At 36.6% G+C, this 21,006-nt stretch overlaps 1 long non-coding RNA gene across 1 annotated transcript; it reads left to right on the top strand.

Annotated features, from left to right (window-relative positions):
• Positions 1-209: 209 nt before the first annotated feature.
• Positions 210-16,099, top strand: LOC104871827. Its single transcript, XR_782971.2, has 4 exons — positions 210-275; positions 556-660; positions 15,233-15,401; positions 16,066-16,099. It is a non-coding gene; the product is annotated as an uncharacterized LOC104871827 (long non-coding RNA).
• The last annotated feature ends 4,907 nt before the right edge of the window (positions 16,100-21,006 follow it).

The following is a 21,006-nucleotide window of genomic DNA, read 5'->3' as shown; positions in this document are numbered from 1 at the left end:
CATGGGTAGGTTGCATGTATGGAGAGAAACCAAGACATAAGAGTCATCCACACAGTGATCACTGAGTTCCTCAGCTTTAAGAAGGCTGTAATTAATTTTGACACTTAGTTTAAATTACATAACCCTGGGTCAACGTGAACAATAGACATCATTGTTGAGATCATGCGCATCACAATATTGTGATGGGGCACTGGATCACAAACTCTAGTATTCCAACATATGTGGTGAGACCAAGGTTTTATGGGCTACCTAGCAGTTTTGTTCTGCTTAATAAGGTGAGGAGATAAGGTATTGTTATAATTTAGATCTAAAATGTCTCCCGAGAGTCTCAGGTTCGGAGGTTGGGCGTAGTCAGAAGAGATGGGTCACCGGGGCGTGACTTTAAGGTTATATCCTCATTCCAATTCCTCCCTTCTTTGTGCTTCCTGGCTGCCACAATGTGAGCAGTTTTGCGCTGTCAGGCCCTTTCACCATCCTGCCTCTGCCTTGGAGCCAGCTGATGGTGGACTGCACCTACTGAAGATACGAGCCAAAATAAATTTCTCCTCCTGTAAGTTGTAGGCTTTGGATATTATATCCCAGCGACATGGAAGCTGACTAACACCTGTATGTATGTTGGCTGAAGTGGAGGAGGGAGGCAGTAGACATCTTCATTATAAGGTAAATTCTGTAATATTAGATAGGCTAATTTTAACTGATAGCTAGCTCTTACTGAATACAAAAGAAGCATTTTTTCTTCTTTTGCTCTTCAAACATTCATTGATCCCTTAAGCTCTGAGCTAGGATTCTAAAACAAAGGAAAAAGGTTAGCTGTTGTCCTTATAGAAAAATCCCTGATACAAATGAGCAGAAAGTGTTATAGGGGTTCACATAAAGGAGCATCTCACTAAGGCCAGAGGGAGCGAAGATGGAAAAATATTTGAGTGAAATCTTGAAAAACAAATGGAATGTCAAAAAGACCCAACAACATTATGAGGAAGAGGGAAGGAACAGTACAAATGGCTGGAAGACAGGAAAGAACATGACACACTTGCAGAGCAAATACTCTAACCACCACTGATGTTACAGCTTCACACCCATGTGTGCATATTACCCAAGTCTATAAATTCAGTAGATAAGCCTCTTTGTTGGGCTAGCATGAAACGATGGTCTCTATGTTCAAATATATTTCAAATAGAAGAGACAAATCACTATCTTCTGTTAATAGCACCTGTTACTTTTGTTTCAAAAATCATCTTTACTCCATTTTCTTCTCCGTGGTTGAAATGGCATTGATTGTGGCTTCATGTCTGACCCATAGGAACCTGGTATTCATCTGAAATACTTGGTTATCCTGGTAGCTCAGACAGATCAAGGCATGGAAGAGTAAGAGCTGGTGTATGTGCGTTTGTGTGTATGCATCAGGGGGTGGCAATGAGGCTAGAGGAGCACACAGAAGCTGGAGTACAATGATCTGGTGTGCTGTGGTCACAAGTATGAACATGACGTGGATCAACTGGTGCATGTAAGACAGAGGAATGATAGTTCAACTGGACTTCTAAATAAATCTTCAGAGGCCCATGGGGAGCTCATTAACTAAAACAGGTCATTCCAGTTAGGCAGGTGAAAGTGAAGAAAGCTTAAATGGTAGAAAAAGAAAGAAAGAAAGGAAAGAAAGAAAGAAAGAGAGAAAGAAAGAGAGAGAAATAAAGAAAGAAAGAAAAAGAAAGAAAAAAGAAAGAAAGAAAGAAAGAAAGAAAGAAAGAAAGAAAGAAAGAAAGAAAGAAAGAAAGAAAGAAAGAAAGAAAGAAAGAAAGAAAGGAAGGACCATGGACACTTGGGGGACATCAGCTGATAGAAAAAAAAACTCCATTTTGGATTGTAGAATTTGAAAATCCTACTGAATATCTGATGTTCACTCAGCCACTGGCTAATAACGTATAGGGTTAAACTAAAAGAAATGAAATGAAAATATATATTCCAAAGTTGTCAGTAATGATATTAATGTTGGATTATGTTGGATTAAAGAGAGTTTGTGTATCAGTTGGCATCCTATGAAATAAAATCACTGCTATATCATGTGGAGGCCCCATGGTAGTTTTACTTATTTGGTTAAGTCAGGTAATATAAAGACATCCCAGCTGGAGTTTAACTCCTGAGACTTATTTTCCATCAAGCCATTGTTTTCGCTTTGTTGTTTGTTGTAGTTCTTTCCTTTCTCCTTCTCCTTCTTCTTCCTCCTCTTTCTCCTTCCTTTGTTTTCCTTTTTGCAATGCTGTGCAGATTCTGACAATTTTAGTTTACTCAGCTCAGAAATGGGAACAATCTACCTACCAATTAAAGTAAATTTTCTTTGTAAACTTTTATATATTTTTGTTATAATAAGTTCAATTCCTGGCAACATAAATAAAACTACATAATCAAGTGACTTTGGCTAAATATTTCCAGTAGTAATACATGTACAAAAGAGAGTTGTGATAAGCTTTCTGTAGATTCTTTTTTTTTTTTCAGGCTTGAAAGTTTTTTATTAATTCCAGATAGAAGTTGTTTATCAAATATGTGGTTTGCACATATTTTCTCCTAGTCTGAAGCTCATTTTTTTCTGTGTATTCTTTTTAATTCATGTTATTTCTTTACAACCCAGGCTTCTCCATTGTCTCTAAATGTCAATGCTCACAAATTAGGATATGGAGGTGATTTTTTTCTCTCAAATATGTTTGATTTAGTGTGCATTGTGTGATTTGAAAATTGACATAGTTATAGCATTAAAAATAATTTTGTATAAAGTTCTAGTTGTCTGCTTTCTTAAAAATTAGAAGATTTTGAACACCAAGTTCATATTTTTCAATGGTGATATCATTTGGAACTGGACAGATTCTACTCACTTAAAAACATTTGGTCTTAAAATAAAACAAATATATGGGCTGGGGATTTAGCTCAGTGGTTCAGTGGCCTACCTTGCAAGTTTAAGGACCCGAGTTCACTCCCTGGTACAAAAAAAAAAAAAATTTTTGTTTTGGTTTTTAGTTTGCCTCAGTTCTTCCTATTCCATATATATATATCCTTTTCCCTTTCCTCTTCTTTAGTAGTTCCCCTTATATTTTCAGGTCATCTTGTCCTTCCCAGATTCCACTTATGAGAAAGAGTGAGACTTGTCTTCCTAAATCTGACTGATTTTGCTTAACATAATGCTCTCTAGCTTCATACATTTTTCTAAAAATGACTTGATTTCATTCTTTATGGCTAAATACCCCATTTTGAACATACATCACACTTTATTTATCCAGTCAGCAGGAGATGGGTACCTAGGCTATTTCTGTAGTTTAGTTATTCTGATTTGGGCCATAAAAAACACAAATATGTAGGAATCTGTCTAACATACTGACTTTAATTCCTTTGGGTATATGATGAGAGGTGTAGCTACATCAACTCTTAGCTTTGTAGGTTTTTTGGAAGATTTATACTGATTTCCATATTCCTGTACTAATTTAAATTCCCACCAAAAGTGTATAAGAATTCCTCCCCCCTCACATCTGTATCAACATTTATTTATGTGTGTGAGTGTGCATGTGTGTTCTAGCCAGTGAAAGCCTCCTTAATTTTCAAAATGACTTTAAAAATTGGTGTGAAAATATTGTGGCCAGTTTGGATAGCAACATTTTAAAATCTTAAATTGATTTTTAAGGTTTCTTTCCTTTTTTTTTTTTTTTTTTTTGCCTTGCTGCAACTTTCCTTTTATTTTATTCATTGTGTATTGTTACATTTTAGGACTATGATGACATTCATTATTGAGAATTTGTATCATATCTTGGTTCTTATTTATTCACCATTTTTCATGCTTTCAATGTATCTTTCATTAATTGATCACAGATGACAGCCTGTCTTCTAGTTCTGACAGCCTGTCTTCATACTAGTTACTCGTGCAGTCTGTACATTCAATAGAACTTTTAATCTCCTGTATTTAGTTTGTATATATTCACGGAATCTGATTCCTTTCTTTGCTGGATATTCATATTTTTCATTGGTTTGTCTAGCTTTACTGGCTTTTTATTAGTGTCTTCTGTAGACTTGTTGATCATTTTGTTTATTAGGATCATTATCTATTTAGTTATATCTTATTTGAATTCACCAAGCACCTTATTGATCTTTTTTGTTATCTCCTCTGTTATCCTTTGAAGTAATTTGATTGCATGGCTCTTAATTTCCTCTTCCTTCACACTCCTTAGATTGGCTTTGGGAGAGTTGTGAGATGTTTGTTACAGGCATTTTGTTGTCTTCTTATGTTTTTTGTTTGTTTGTTTTCTGTGCTGAGGCTTGCGGTAGATTTTAGTGGAAGTCTATTGCTAGCATAGAGACTTCTTTAATTAGTGTTTGATTTTCAGTGTTGCCAATTAAAGGTCTTGCCTTTTCCCAGGATGCCCCTACCTTCAATTATTTGCGAGAAGAGAAGGCAGTGTGTTTGACTCTTTACCCAGTTCTCTGGAAAAAGCCCACCATATTGTTAATATAACCATGGCAATCCCCATACTGTCATATAGAAGAAAAACAACAATTGATAACAACAACTATGTCACCTTGGCTATAATTAAGCAACAATAATAGCATCATAGACTATCTGGTTATTGACATACTCTAAGAACCAATAATGTACGACCTTTAACAATAGAAAAAGAGATCTATGATTATAGTACAAACACTAAGACAAACCAAATATTGACCTGCAATAAATATCTAGTAAATGGAATAACTTTATCTCCACTAACAATAGATGAGTATTTAACAGTGACAACAAGGAGTTAACTTCCTCTATATAGATTCATAAAGCTTAATGTTTATGCTATTAAGGATAGAGAATAAGGGGAACGAGAGCATGGAGAAATAAGAGATAGAGTATGAGTAGGAGGTGATGAAAGTGAAATAAAGGGTCCTATTAAGGAGTAAAATGAAATGAGTAGTATTAGTTCAAAGGAACAGAAGAGGGCAAACAAGAAAATGGAAAAACAAGAATAAAAGAAAACAACCTAAGGGAAAAAAGTAAGGAAAATGGGGGGGTGGGTAAAATCTAAATATCCCATACACACACAAAAACCAACAAATAAATGAGTAAAAAAATGCCGTTTTTCAAAATGAGTAGTTTCCTTCCAGGACCTACAGTATTGGTTTGTTTGTTTGTTTGTTTTTGTTTTGTTTTGTTTTTTAGACAGGTTCTCACTATGTAGTTGAGACTGACCTGGAACTCACTTTGTAGCCCAGGCTGGTCTCGAGCTCACAGTGATTCTCCTGCCTCAGCCTCCCTAGTGCTGGGATTACAGGCATGCGCTACCACTCCTGGCTGGACCTACAGTATTGGAATCCAGCAAGTCAGGGGACAACTGTTAAAGCCAAGATGCCTCCCTGCTCACATGGGTAAACAGAGGCAATGAGACCATCAGTCTTTGCTGAATACAGGCATAGGATTGGGCCTCCACTAGACTAGCAGGCTCAGTGACATCACCTTCAGATCCAGCCACCTCTGAAAGCCACATCTGCTGAACCTCACCTCCCATCATAGAGAGAGGGACCCATGTACTCTGAAAAGTTCACGAGCTTGAACTTTTCAAGGGATCTGTAGATCATCCCTCACCCTCTACATCCATCTTTCCTGGCTGTCTTTCTCCCAGTCAGTCACTGTGGTAGGGTAACCCTGAAAAACCCAGGTGAAGCTTTAGTGTAGTTGCTCTGTGGCCCAGTCCCACACAATCAACCTATTCCCACAATAGAGCCCGATTAAACTCTCTCTGGCAACATGGTGGGCATTGCACTGGATTTCTCCCCTAACTCTATCCAGCTGTGACAAAGTCACTCTGGGAATGAAAATCCATGCTTTTTTTTTTTTTTTTTTCAATTTATAACAGTTGTAGGCTTTTGGGGGAGCTAGCATTGCTGGCCCATCTGTTACGTCTTCCTGAAGCTGTCAACTCTTCAGGGCTGACCTTCCTTCCTGGGGCTTCAGCCTTATCCATGATTAGGTCAGTCTGTTGTTCATTGCTCTCTGGGAAACCAAAATGCAGAGCTGGCTAGGAGCTGACAGACTGACATGGCCAGGATATGCAATCCCTAGTGCAGAGCTGGCTGAGGGCAGCTTACCTTCTTAGTCCATGAAAGGATGAGACACTATAAACTTTATTTTGAGGAGTAGGTAAGGCTCAGAAATTTAAGGGCCTTGTTCAGTGCTACACTGTCGGTATTAAGGTCCAGGCTCCTGGATGATGAGGGAAGGGTTTTCGTCATGTGGAAGTAAGAGATGTAGAGCCTAAGAAGGAAAGGAAGGAAACTAAGTATTTTAGATGAGAAAACATTAATTATATTAAGTGTTTGAATCTTTGTAATTTCAATAGTACCTTTATTCCGAAGAACTAGTTTGTCCATCCTGCAGTCAGCAGTGAATACCTGTACTTTTCTGTATTAGCAGTGTCTACATTTTTCCGCATAGCAAACTTCTTTAAAAGTGTTGGTGCTTAGCTGAGAGTGATTTTACTTGGCCATTTTACTTGCTGTTAATTCTTAAAGAGATATTATGGTAAAGGCTTATTAAAACCTACATGCTTCTTTGCTTCAAGAAAGCTTAAATATTTCAAGGCTTGATTTCATTTTAATAAATTTGGTCTCTTAATCTGACATCTGAAAAGTCTACTAATGTTTAGATAATTAACCTTTTTTTTTTGTTTTTTTGAGACAGGGTCTCACTATGTAGTTGAGACTGACCTGGAACTCACTATGTAGCCCAGGCTGGTCTTGTACTCACAGCGATCCTCCTGCCTCAGCCTCCCTAGTGCTGGGATTACAGCTGTGTACCACCACGCCTGGCTAGATAATTAACTTTGTATAAGATTGCTATTATTCTCTCAGTAGCATTTTTGTGATTGATTATCATATAGTTTCCCAAAGTTTACATTAATTTAATTTTTTTTGGAACTAAATAGAATACTTTTTTGAGGGAAAAAATTCTAATTGTTGATTTTTATTGTTATTAATACTTTTAATAAGACAATCAAAAAGTCTGTGCTTTATTTTTTAAATGCCAAAGCTAAAACTTTTAAAATGAGAATGACTTTGACCATGGAAGCCCTCCAGCAGAGAAATAAACAATTTCATCAGTAGTCTATGAATGTCATACTCCTTTATTTTTGGCCTGTCTAGAATATTGAGGGGCCTTATTTCTTCGATAGCTTGCTTTGGACTTAGTCATACCTTTAAGTACATGTTTCATCAGTTGGCTGTGTTTTTAAGCAGGTCATTTCCTCCAGAGAAGGACAAAGCACTGCAGCCCCTTCATGTTTAGTGTTTAGAAAACGTTCTCACTGATAGAAGATACAGAAAATAAAAACTAGGATGCTTTGGAGAAGCCAGGAGAGAGTAAAAGGGAAATGTAACTGCCAAACAGAGAAAAATATAACGATAAAACTAATTAGAGTATGTCTACATGCCACTCTAAACCAGAAGAGCAAAGAAGTTAGGCGATTTTACCCACATTGTATATAATATATTTTGCTCTTTTTAATACATTGCTTAAAGTTAATATCCCAGTAATGTGTCTGAACAAGTAACTTTAGATTTTTAGAATAGTTCTGAAGTGGAAGAGAATAATGGAGCAAGGAAATAGAAAATGAAGAGATTTTGCATGTGTTTAATCCTCATATAAAAAAGGCATCAACACGAAGACTCCAAAGAAAACTTAAGGGGCTCCTGGGATTTATAACTAATAGCAACATGGGGCAGGTAAGAGCTAGTATTTACTGAATACGTTTCAAATGCCAGGCTCCATATTAAGCAGTGTGGACTGAGTGCACGATAGGCTTGGACCCTGTCTTCATGTGAGTATGTTAGCAAAGTGAGAAAATGGCCAAGTAATTAGAAATATTTTTAAGATCCTAGAAATAAAGTACAAAGTATTAATAAAATACATACAAAGGCAAGAGTGATAGTTAACTTTGACCAGATTGAGAGACACCTAACAGATTAGTAAAGCATATTTCTGAGTGTATCTGTATGGGTATTCAGGCATGACCTTGGGGACTATATCTGGTCTTTGGTCCCTTCCTCTCTGGCACTCCTGTACTGTGCTTATTGACAACCATGAACTGAAAAACATTTGCACCACCTTACCATTTCACTATGATGTTTCTTCCTTGGGGCCTCTGAAACTCTGAGCCAACTGTAACTTCTCTGCCTTTAAATTGCAGGTGTTAGGCAACTAGAAAGCTGACTAATAAGGTAATTTTACCTAGTGTAAGACATCTGGGCAGTGACATTGAGAACTGATAAATACTTGAAATCATGAAGAAGGAAATCTTCCAAGCAAACATAGCATTTACCTCCACGAAGGAGAAAAGTAACAACAAAATAAATGAAAATTGCAAAAAGCTAACAGCTACCAGGACAAGACCAAAGAGAGAGTCTAATTTTTAGAGTGGTACGGGAAGATCTACTTGAAGAAGTGAAACTTCAGATGAGGTTTTTGTGAAGAGAAGTAACCAGCCGTGAAAGGAGCAAGAAATAAGGTTATCGAAGGGGAGAAAATGGGACAGGAGAAGCCATGAGAGGAGAAGGTCTTGGCATTGATATAAAATAAACCAAACTCCTAACGTGCTCTGGTAGAAGAGTGCAGTGAGATAGAATTAGGTAAATAGGTAGGGGCCAGATTTAGCAGGTCTGGAAGACTGTACACGGTCTCTATAGAGAGTCATTGTTGAATTGTTGACAGGGGCTTGATGGCCTGACAGTAAACTTGACAAATGAGGAAATTGTGACTATGAAAATTTAAACATATTCCTAAACATCTTCCACACTGTAAATGGCCAAGCCAGTTTTGGGGCTTTGGTCAATTGAACCACATAGGTCAGACTCATTGGAAAGAAACCTGTGAGTGGACCTCTTAGATCAGTGATGGCAAGCCTTTTAGAGAGAGTGCCTAAACTGCAACCCAAGACTCACTTATTTGTTGCAAAGTGCCAACATTGCAATTAAGCCTGAGTACTCAGGTTTTAGTTGAGCAAAAACAACTCATACATTAATATCTTTTGTCTTTAAAGAAAAATAAATAATATGCCATAGATTTTTCTATTACTGTCTTAGAGTAATGATCAGTGAGGAAAAGCCCTGAGAGAAATAGCCAGTAAGAACATTTGTGATTTTCAAAATCTCTACTTCATGAAGAAGCGTCATGTAGATGGATATGCTGAGAAAGTTTTTACTCCATTTTACTCAGATCAAATGCTAAAAGAAGAATAAACTCCAAAACAAGTCACCCACAAAGGTGATATTACAAAATTCTTTTCATTCATTTAAATATGTAAAGGCAAAAAAAGACATTTTTGAGACTGAACAATGTTCTTATATTTTATAAATGCAAATGAAATTGGCTCTTCATCTTTTCTTATTCCTTCATTATCTATTTATCACTTGTTTCCTGATCTATTTAAATGTTGTATCTTGGCTTTGGGAGTCCCTTAAAATTATGTTGTATCCTTTATCAGTGGTGACAGTCAAACTGCTAGTGAGTAGACATAGCTTCTCAATTGCCCATCTTTATTGGCACAAAAGGGAGACCTCCCCTGGCATCTTGGAAGAATGACCCATAGAAAGTGGGCCATGGCCAACACACAGCTCATAGAGATAGTCTGTTTTCACTAATCCCAAGATAGTTTCAACAGTTTTCTCAACTGCCTCTTAAAGAATCCTTATGGCATTTCTAACGGCATTCTCCAGAGTCTTTGAAGGAAGAAAAATGGATTAAATCATTAGTTAGAGAAAATAGTTTGAACTGAGAGCATAGCCTAATCATTGTGGTGAACACCGTCTGTTCATTGGTGATCTGGGCAAGGGAAAGAGTCCTGGAGGCCTGACAGCTGGCTGGCATATTTCTGAATGAGTGAGGAAATTTTCCAGTTCATCTGTGGAGAATTTGGTTCTACATTACAGCATTAGGCCACCCATCTGCAGCTTGCAATTGGTACAGACAAGAGAATCACTGTTACTTTGTGGAGACGAGCCACAAATCTGGGATGAGGCAGACTGGCAGGCCTATTTGGGGTTGGCAGTGAGGAGGTTTAGTCTATTGTTGCAAGCGTTCCTTGCCAAGGGAGAGTAAGAGTCCACTTGCATTTTGCCCTCCTCACACACATTATTCTAAAATGGAGAGAATGTGTGGAACGAACCGAGAAACCCAGACTCCATGAAGGCTGTTGTTTCACATTCCCTTGCCTGTTGTTTGTGCCCTTCCTAATGAGCTAGTGTCTTTTCCCTCTGAAGGCCATTTGTTATTCAAGTTGGATGGTTCTATTTTGATGCTGATATCAGTTTATGGGTTATTATATCCATTTGCAAATCGTGACTCAAAAGAGGAAATTCTGGGATGCGAAACACTCCATATGCCCATAAATCACAAACCGAATAAAAGTTGGCAACAGGAAAGTGATTGTGTTGGGAGTTAGAAAGCCTCAGTCAGCCAACCTTTCATAAACTCTGATGTGTTGTCCTTCAGTACTTGGGAGACTGCAAAGAAAATAAAGAATACAGGCATATAGGAGTATGCCTAGAAGGGAACTTCAAGGTCACACAGTCCAAATAGCCATCTCAAGTGCAGGACTGAGTGCTTGTTTCAGCAGCACATAAACTGAAATCAAGTACTTGATTGATTCCTTGCCATTGGAATTATACTGTATTTGTTAGTTTGTTTTTTAGACCCTGTGTGTTGGCCCAAATACAGTAAATAGAAAATGGCCCTTATACTTTTTAAAAACTTCATGTAGCTGATTGGTTGATTCCAGCATATTACTAATAATACTATTGCTAATATTAATGAAAAATACAGTGGTTGAAATTTATTGCACTCTTACCAATTGCTGGTTTGTTTAAAAGCATTGTGTCATTAATCCTCACAGAACTACGTGAAGTAAATATTGTCATTGTGGTGGGACCCCTTAAAATTACATACGCCATTTGTAAATACTGGATAGTTTCTCTGGTGTGATAAACTAAAAGTATAAATAAGAATCAAAACATATAATTGATATTGTGTAACAGAAAAAAAGGTCTAAAGATTTAGGGCAAGTAGGAGAAAGGTAAGAAGAAAAAGAAAAATTAAGAGAAAAGTAAAAAAAAAATGGAAACAAAGTCTTTGTAAATAGGAAAGGGTGGATGGGGAGAAGGGAGGCTAGAGCAATGGGGAAAACATAAGAAGCAAGATACGTCATGTAAAGATACAAGATCCCAATGATGAATATAACTGCATTGTATACCTGAAATGTACCAATAAAGAAAAACAAATTATCCATCTCACCCCAAGTACCTCTGTTCTTTGCCTTGATTCAGCTTGAAGGAGTGAGACAGACCTGCTACCTCACTTACCGTGAAAAAGAAGGGAGGGGTTGATGGGAGGCAGATGTCTTTAACCGAGTTACTCTCCCTTTTGCTCTCAGCCTTTTTCCTAATCGTTAATCTTTTAAGAACCAAACCCTTTCACATGATATTTTAATTTGTAAAAAGAAGGCTCTGTAAAACTTGCTTTCCTCTCAGCTCATATAAGTTGACATTAAAAAGTAGCATAAAAAGAAAATGTAGATGTTGGTCCCCAGGAGACAGAGGTTCAGATCTCTTTGGATTAAGAAGAGGAGAACAAAACTGTACCTCTGGAAAGTCAGAGCTACCTAGTGCAGATCTGCCCATCATCTTAGGGTAGACTGGTAGAAATAAGTATAGGTAGGCAGGAAAAAATGTAATTTAAAAATTGTTATTGTAAGAAAATTGAAGCTTTAGGACACAAAATTTCCCAAGGTTACAATGCCTTTTTTTAACTTTCCTCTCACTCTGTTTTTTCCCCTCATTGAGTTTATTGGTACATTTTAGGTATACAGTGCAATCTAAAAATTTCTGAGTATTAAAAGAGAATAAGCTTGTAAAATGGGCCGTTCCTTGCTTTTCCCTGGTAGGATTGGCTGTTGACTTTCACCTGTGAAATGGGTTCTTTCCTTTCACCTGCAAATTGAGCTCCAATCTGAGCTTTCAGTAGATCACAAATTCCACAGATTTCCGTTCCAGGAACACATGAATACCCCCGGGCCCAGACCATAGTACACCTTTCCCTTTACACTTTACACTTACACCTTTACACTGTTTTATTTTCTGAGTGTGTACTTTCTTAACTCTTCCTAATAAATCTGTCTACGCCTCTTGCTGACAAGTTCTTAGTTGCTTCTCTGTGACGTAAGACAATGGGAGTGAGCTGAGTCCTTTATGTCTCTTTTGGGGAAAACCTGGTAGGCCCCATCTGGCCCCCTTTCTTGCATAAAAGCCCTTCAGTCCCTGAGCCCCTTAAGACGGAGATCTGAGGTGACAAAGATGCCCTTCTATCCTATTTACGGCAGGCTTTGAATAACTCTTTCCTTCTACAAATTTGTACCTCAGTTTTCTGTTGAGCAATGAGAAGTATAAAATTTTAAATCTGGTAACATCAATAGTGGCCGTAAAAATATATGAAGGGTCTGTGGTTCACCTAGATTTAGCAGCTTGTCTGAGAGATAGCGGTGGACGTAGCCAGGATTTTACCCTAAAATGATGATCCTCAGCTTTACATATGAGAAAGAAAACTAGATGAAGAATCATAGGAATTGAAATATATGCCTTTTTCTAGCACTTATATAAGTTGTTTAAACTAGAAAAAACACTTTTTTTCTGTTTCAATTTATTCATTTTAAGTGGCAAAAATAGTTGTCTGTCAGCACACCAGGCAAATAGGATACATGTCTGAAATGTCTGAAATATTACTAAAATGATCTTTTATTTAGGTAACAAACATCAGTTGAGTACCTCCAGGGTGTTCAGCATTTTGCTGGGGTAGTGTGAGAATAAGACATGAAGAACCCAAGGAAAACTCAGTTTACTGAAGGAAGAAGCAAGCACATGATTCCCTTGTTAGGAGATAATTCTGGTGGCATTCAGGGAAGGAGAAACAGCAACACTCTGGGGAGACTGAAGATGAATTTATAGAAGAAATGATGTCTAAGATATTTTCCAAATGGAGAAGGTGGCTCATGTCTGGCAAATAGAATAAGAGATGAGAAGAACATTGTATATTAGGGAAGAGATGACAATTTAAAAACATTTTCAAAATAAGCCTTTTATTTTAGGATAGTTTTAGATTTACAGAAAAATTGTGCACTCAGATTCCAATGTCATACATCAGCATAACACAATTGTCGTAAATTATCAAGGCAATATTGGAAAATTACTTTTAACTAAAATCAGGCCTTTGTTCTGGTTTCCATATTTCTACTTCACAGTTGTTTTCTGCTCCAGGATTTGGAATAGGACACTAGATGTAATGTCTCCTTAGGTTCCTTTTTGCTGTAACATTGCCCGAGATTTCCTTGTTTTTGATGACCTTAAAATTCTTTAAGATTATTATTAGTCTGGTATTTCAATAGTAACGCTTAGTTGAGATTTGCCTGATGTTTTTCTCTGGAAGACTGTTTTTATTTTTGTTTTTTTTGGTACCAGGGATCTAACTCAGGACCTTGCACTTGCGAGGCAGGAAGAGACACCACTGAGCTAAATTCCCAGGCCTAAAACTGGGTTTTTGAGGGATGATCACAGAGGTAGATTATCACTTTCATCAATTAATATAAAAGATTTTATAAATATATATACACACACACATACTATGTATGTAATCACTGTTGATGTTAATCTTGATTAATTGTCTTAGTTTGAAATTTCTATTGGTATAACTACAAAATTACTATTTTTTTGAGCTCTGTCAAGTCTAGTGATAAATCCATCAAATGCATTCTTTTTTTTTTTCTGTTAATTTTTTATTTTGGAATTTTCTTTTGATTCTTTTTTGAACTTTCCATTTATCTGCTATTATTCATCATATTTCTTACATGTTTATAGAGACATCTTTAGTATAGTAGCCATGGTTATTTAAAATTCTTTCTGATTCTTTCAAAATCTGTGCCATATCTATGTCTAGTTATGATTGCTTTATGTCTTCAGATTATGTCTCTCTTATGTATCTGGTAAATTTTTGTTGAAAGTAAGGTACATTTTACCAGTTAGTGGGACCTGAGAAATGGGCCGTTGAAGAGAGAAGCTATAATATTCTGGCCAGGACTTTGGACGGTGTTTAATGTTGCTGTAGTTGAGGGTACTAGAGGCTTCAAGGTTGTCTACTGTCTGTTTTTGTTTCCTACTTGGTGGCATCCTTAAGTAGTTCTCCTCAGAGTCAGGGTCTCATTGGTCTTTCTGCTGCAGTTTATTGATATTATGCTGAAACATGAAAGGTATGAGTAGGGTATAGGAAGCAAGTTTGGATAACAGGTATAGTTACATTTTGGTGAGGTTTTCTGTGCCATGCTATAAGCTTGACTTATATGTTATAGGTCAGGAATGTACAAACATGGAAGAATTTTAGCTGGGTAATGATACAACCAGAAGTATAACACTGGAGTTAAAGTAGGGTTCATTCTTTGAGCACTGGAGGCACCAGTATGATCACACAATGGTGTCACGCACACTTCTATCATTTATATATCATAAGTGCTTTTGGGTTATTGTGTAGTTGTTATTTCAGCAAGGAATATGTCATTATTTAATTAGACTAGAAAGAGAGCTTTTGGTCTTCACTTGTTCCACACTGCCTTTTCAATGAACAAAGCATAGCAAATACTTAAATAGCAGTTGAATTGAGCGAATTGAATAATTTAAGGATTTTTATGTAATTTCAGCCCAAGCTGTCTTCAGGAGGTATGTTGTTGGACGTATAGGTTAGAGGTGACTTTAAACCCTATAAATTCATCTTAATTTCATACTTTTGAGTGAAGACAAAGAAAAAAGGGATTTCCCTTTTGGTCGCTTCTCCAAGCATTACTGTATGCAGAGTTACAAAGAGAATAATTTATAGCACCACATAAACGTATACTGTTGTGATCATTGTATGTCAGTTTGACTGGATTAAGGAATGCCTAGAAGATTAGCAGAGCACAGCTCTGGAAGTGTCTGTGGGATGAGTGCATATAGACCAATACACTGAAGGGGAAGGCTCATTCTAATTGTGGGTAATACTAACCAATAAACTTGTAGCCCAGATGCCACAAAGGAAAAGAAGAAAGAAGCTGGGTATGTTTTTAGGAAGCTCCATTGTGCTTGGAGGGGTATTTTGTGCTGCCATTGCCTTTGGACATTAATCTTCAATTTCTTCAACCTTCCAATGCAGACTCATTAAGGTGATCTCCAGTGAGCTTCCAGGCCTTTGATCTCGGACTGGTGCTGCCTCCTTGAACCCTCTCATTTTGCGGCTCCCATCATCTTGGACTAAGCAACTACTGGATCCTCTGGCTCTCCAGCATGCACACAACAGTTGCGCGCTCTTCGCCTCTGCTTCTGTAAGTTACCAAATAAACCGTATTGGTTCACAAACTGGATTCTTTCCACAATTCTGGTCACAAACCAAACTGTGTGAGATCCAAATCAAATTCATCAATTAGGTCCACTGTTGACTTTTATGGGGAAATTTGATTCAGTTCTCGTTCAGTTCGGTTTGTCACCAGAATCACGGCGAGAACTGCGTCCATGAACTGAGGCACCATCTATATATATGATCAGAGGAAGAGAGCCCAAACTAACAATACCAATACATATATATGTACATATGCAAGTTTTACAATAACACATAATCCATACACATTAATCAACAAATAAGTTATATTAGCGTATTTTCTCAATAAAGACCAGTAAATCATTGTATCAAATGCTAGTGAACTTGATTCATCAAATACTTCCCACTGAGTCAGGCAAGATATTATAGATTGGCTTTTAATGACACAAAAACTAGAGTATTGTGTAGGAATGCAAGCATGCAGTTATTTGTGCTATCATTCCAACTGGGATAAGTGGTGACATAACAAACTGATAAAACTAATATAAATAACTTCATTTGAATTTTTTATTATATAAAAACTATGCTAAACTGAAGCTACACTGTAGTGAAGTCTTAAGCTTCTATGCTGCTTTAGCATCCATTTAAAATGTTTGACTCCATTTTCACAGACAAAGAAGTAAAAGCAGCAAGTAAATATATGAAAAAATGTTCCACATCACTGGTCATTCATTTGAGAGATGCAGATGAAAACAACACTGAGATTCCACCTCAACCAACAAAGAACTGCTGCTATCAAGAAATCAAAAAATAACAACTGTTGGCAGGGTTGTGGGGAGAAAGGAACCCTTCTCCATCGTTGGGGGGACTGCAGACTGGGACTAGAGGTTCCATTTACCCAGCGAACCCTCTGCTGGGTATCTTTCCAAAAGAATTATATCACAGTAACGTATGCACACCTATGTTTATAGCGGCACAGTTTGTAATAGCTAAAACATGCAAACAGCCCATTTGTCCATCAGTTGGAAACTGGATAAAGAAGATGTGGTTTTTCTATAAAATGGAATATTACTCAGCCATAAAGAATGAGAAATTAGATTCATTCATAGGAAAATTGATACATTTTGAGGATATACTCCTAAGTGAAATAAATAAGTCACACACGTGTAAATACCAAATAGTTTATCTGGTATGAAAACCTATGATAGTACACAAGATCCTAATGGGATAATTAACAATGTGAAATGGGAAGAAATGGGCCAAAGGTGTAGGGAAAGTGGGAAGGGTTGGAGAAGGGGAATAAGGGAAAAGAAAAAAGTATGAGAAAATGAAAAAAATGGAAATACAGTGTTTGTAGATGGGGAGGAGAGGAGCGGGTAAAGGGAGGGCAGGGACAAGGGGAAAAAATGAGAATCAAGACCTGTCATGTAAAGGTACAAGATCCCAGTAATGAATGTAACTGTACTGTATACCTAGAATGTACCAATAAACTCAGTAAAAAGGAAAACCAAGTTTGTCTCCTACATGTAGTAGGGCTCATAATCTTTGATGCAGTTTCCAGTTCTACACTTCCTCCCTGTGCCTCTATGTGGCAGATCCAGGATCTGCCTTATACAACTTCTTCCTGATGACCACTATGAGCTCGATACATAGTCTGCTTAAATGGCCTGCTGATTCTCACACCTCACATAGACAGGTGCTGATATACCACAGTGACTACCTCTCAGTCAGAATGACATTCTAGAACTCATGTCTCTCTTTGTCTCTGTCTGTGTCTCCCTCTCTCTTACCTCTCTCCAAGCTATCCAGTGTGTGTGTGTGTGTGTGTGTGTGTGTGTGTGCGTGTTCATGCACATGTGTGTGAGCACACGGGGCTTTTAAGGTCTATAAGTAACAAAAATCTTTATTTTCCATCTTGAACCTGTTCTAGTAATTGGAGGAAAGTTTTTTATTTTAAAGGTCCTAGATTCAAATATGCACACACTATGTTAGGAATTTTATACACAATCATGGTTATTCCTCACAGAAACCTTGATAGTGCACTCATTTTTTATTGTTATGGCCCTCATTTTATAGATGCCCATCAGAGAATTTAAGTGTTTTGTCCAATGTTGTGGTAAACAGAGGAACCAGGATTGCAGATGAGATCTTTCTAAATCCAGTTACTCTCATCTGTTTCACTCTCTAGTGGTGATATGGGAACACAGAGATATGATTAATTTTGTCTGGATGAATAAAAAAAAAATCTTCCCTTCAAAGGTGGCATTTAAACTAGATTTTGACAGAAGAATTGCATACAGCCAGGCTAAAAACAAAGAAGGGAATATAAAAAGCAGAAAATCAAGAAAATAAAAGGCTAAAGGCTAAAGATTGGGAAAATACATGGCATGGCAGGAGTATGGGCATGGACATGGTATCTTGGATTAAGACTACACAGGTCTAAAATAAAGGAAGGTGAGTGGTGTTTCCTCCTATGCAAACACATGAATTAAATATTATGAAGGGGTTTTGAAATACCAGAGTAAGTGACCTGATCAAATCTGAGTTTTAGCAAGGTCATGCTTGGAGGTATGTTGAAGATGAAGTGTAGCAAAAATGCTAGAGAAAAGATAGTTACTTTAAAAGCTACTATGAAATAAAAGAAAAAGCCTAAGGATCCAATTCTTACATTTAAGTTGAAAATAATATTACTTTCTTTTATGAGAAATACTAAAACTTTCCAATTCTTAGATGTATGCTCATTTATAAATTTAAATGGTTTCAATGCCTGTGTTATAGTAATAATTAATCCCAGTCTCAGTGTCCTAAATTCTAGAAAGAAGTTCCTGTTTCCTCTGAACAAAGTAAGAAAAGCAAAACAAAAATATTACAACTTCATTGTCCTCAGCAGATTAATTGTATTCATACAATGCTTAAAATCGTGATTATTAAATTGTTACTATTCTAGAGCTTCCTCCTTGAGAAAATGCATTGAGCACATAACTAGATTTCAAGCTCTATTCTAGGCACTACAAATAGAACAGTGAAGGATATATGGACTGCTTGAAGAAAGTTTATAAGCTACAACATTTGGGGTGTAGTAGAAAAGTTTTACAACTTTGAGAGTAATATGAGACCTGAATTTTTCAGATGAAATTATTTCCAGGGCTGATGTAATTCTGCATACATATTGCACTTTTTCTCCACTCATGTCTAAATTACTTTTCTTTTCTGGTTTACCATTTCCTTCAGATTTATTTCTAGACGTGGCAATGTGTTGGCTCATTACTTTGCAATGTGGCTCGAAACTTACTCCTAGTAACTCAAATCGTTTATTAGCTATCATTGTCTGACTGGACTGTTCTCAGAGTCCTTCTTTGAAACACCCTTCTCTTCCCCAATATAGATTCCTGGTTTTCAGTACTTGGCATTTATCATAAAGGTTTTCGTTAGATTCTTATTGTTGTTTTCCTTAAACAATACTGAGATCAGGATCCTGATCAATAGAAGTTAAAATACGCTTGTTAATCATAATTTTTGCGCATTTTTTGGTGAAAACAAATGATTTTGACTCTCTAAAATGTTGCAATTCTTCAAACATATGTTTAAAGTCCCATTTTGTAGTAGGAGGGAGTTTAAACAATTATTTTATGCTTCATTCATATTCTTGGTTGGAGTTCTTTTACAGAGGACAGGCAAATTTCATTATTAGCAAGTAAGAGAGAAAGAATCTTAAAGTACAGCCTAGAATTGCCATGAGAAGTTTGGATGAAATTCAGACATTCAGTAGTGCATATCAATGCAATAAATCACAGAACTGGTCTTAAGGGGCTTCTACATTTCTGAGGGGAACACTGATGGAACTGGGTAGTGGACAAGAGTCTGAGGAAGTGGATAAGCTTGTTTGGTTAGGCAAGTACAGATCCCTTGGCCAAAACCCCTTTTAATTGGCAATAGGTCGGCTTGGGATTGGCACCGTCTCTCACCAAGAGAAGGCAGAGCATCGTAGAGGAGCCATCTGCTGTCTCCTCAGTAACGGCACTTGTTCAGTTTTTACCTTTAGAAGCTGCTCCTCTTAATGAGATAAACAATATGTTTGAAGCACCAGCGATGCTGTGCAGCTTAGCAGAGAAATGATGCTGCATGCAGTGTCACCTTGGGCAGCCATCTGCAGAGATGGCGTTTGACCATCCTTGGGACTACTCCTTTTATACCAGGGATTCCATTCCATCCACTGAAAACTTCCTGTTCTGTTTACGATTGTGTTCTGCACTGCCCCATTTCTTAGATGGAAAAGGTGTTTCCTATTAGACAGTGATTAATGTATAAAAATCAGGAGATGAATTATTTAATGGGAACATGATGAAAATGACAATACTCCACACACTAACAAGAATTAGTTGTAAACCTGATTCCTATCACCTATAAACTCATTATTTAGAACTATTAACTGTCTTACTTCAAGATTATATAAAAATTGAACTGGTATAAATGAATGTTATAAAAAGAAATATATATTAGATATTAACACAATTTAAACATTGAAAGTTTTTAGTTTATTAATGATGTAATGAGACAGGCATTATTGAGCACATAAAATACATTGTATCGTTTTAGCCTATTCTCTGTGAATATACTTTTAAAATACATTTTTGATGTAACTAGAGTCATTAGTATACCTAATAAAGTTAGCAATAATTCTCCAAGAACTTGGAATACCCACTCCATGTTAAAATAGTCCAGTTGTATAAAAGTATAGTTTTAGTTTCTCTTCTTCAAGTCTACCCACTATGTATGTTTGCTATGTTTCTGAAGTATCTTTTTTCAGCTTTATTGGACATATAACTGATAAGTACAAATGGTACACATTCAAGTTGTGTATATATATATGTATGTATATATATATATATATATATAATGTATAATTTTGACATACATACACATTGTGAAATGATTACCATGATCAAGTTAATTAATAAGGCCATCAGCTAGTATAGTTACCTTTTTAATGGAAAGAGTAGTTAAAATCTACTCTTAGCAAATTTTAAATTTACAATAAAATATTATTATTATTTTTCCATTGAGTTTATTGGTACTTTTAAGTATACAGTACAGTTGCATTTATCATTGGGATCTTGTTCCTCTACATGACAGATCTTTAATAGTCATCATGTTGCTGTTAGATCTTCAGAATTTACAGTTCTGTACTTTTGATCAGCACTGCCCTATTTCCCTTGTAACACCCCTTTCACCCCTGCCCGTAACTACCTGTTTATAAGACTGTGACTTAAATTTTTTAGATTCTATGTGTACATGAGATTATGCAGTACTTGTCTTTCTGTTTTGGGCTTGTTTCACTTAGTACAGTGTACTCAAGTTTGTCTATATTGTAGAAAATGGCCGATTTCCTTCTTTTTAAAAGATATTTTGTGATTTTGATTTTATGTACAATGACTAGTCCTATCCCTATTAATCATTTATATATTTTAATTGGGAAAATATTAATTCAAGTTCTTTACCTATTTTTAATTTGGTTACATAGTTTCTTATGGTTGGTGGTGAGCTGTAGGAGTTCAATCTCTTAATGGATGTATGGTTTGCTTGTCTCTCATTCTGTGGGTTTCATTTTTATT

The sequence above is a fragment of the Fukomys damarensis genome, unplaced genomic scaffold, assembly GCF_012274545.1.
Source record: "Fukomys damarensis isolate Sample0158 unplaced genomic scaffold, DMR_v1.0_HiC HiC_scaffold_36, whole genome shotgun sequence".
In the NCBI taxonomy this organism is placed as follows: Eukaryota; Metazoa; Chordata; class Mammalia; order Rodentia; family Bathyergidae; genus Fukomys; species Fukomys damarensis.
The sequence above is the reverse complement of the archived record's forward strand: the minus strand, read 5'-3'. Positions and strand labels throughout refer to the sequence as shown.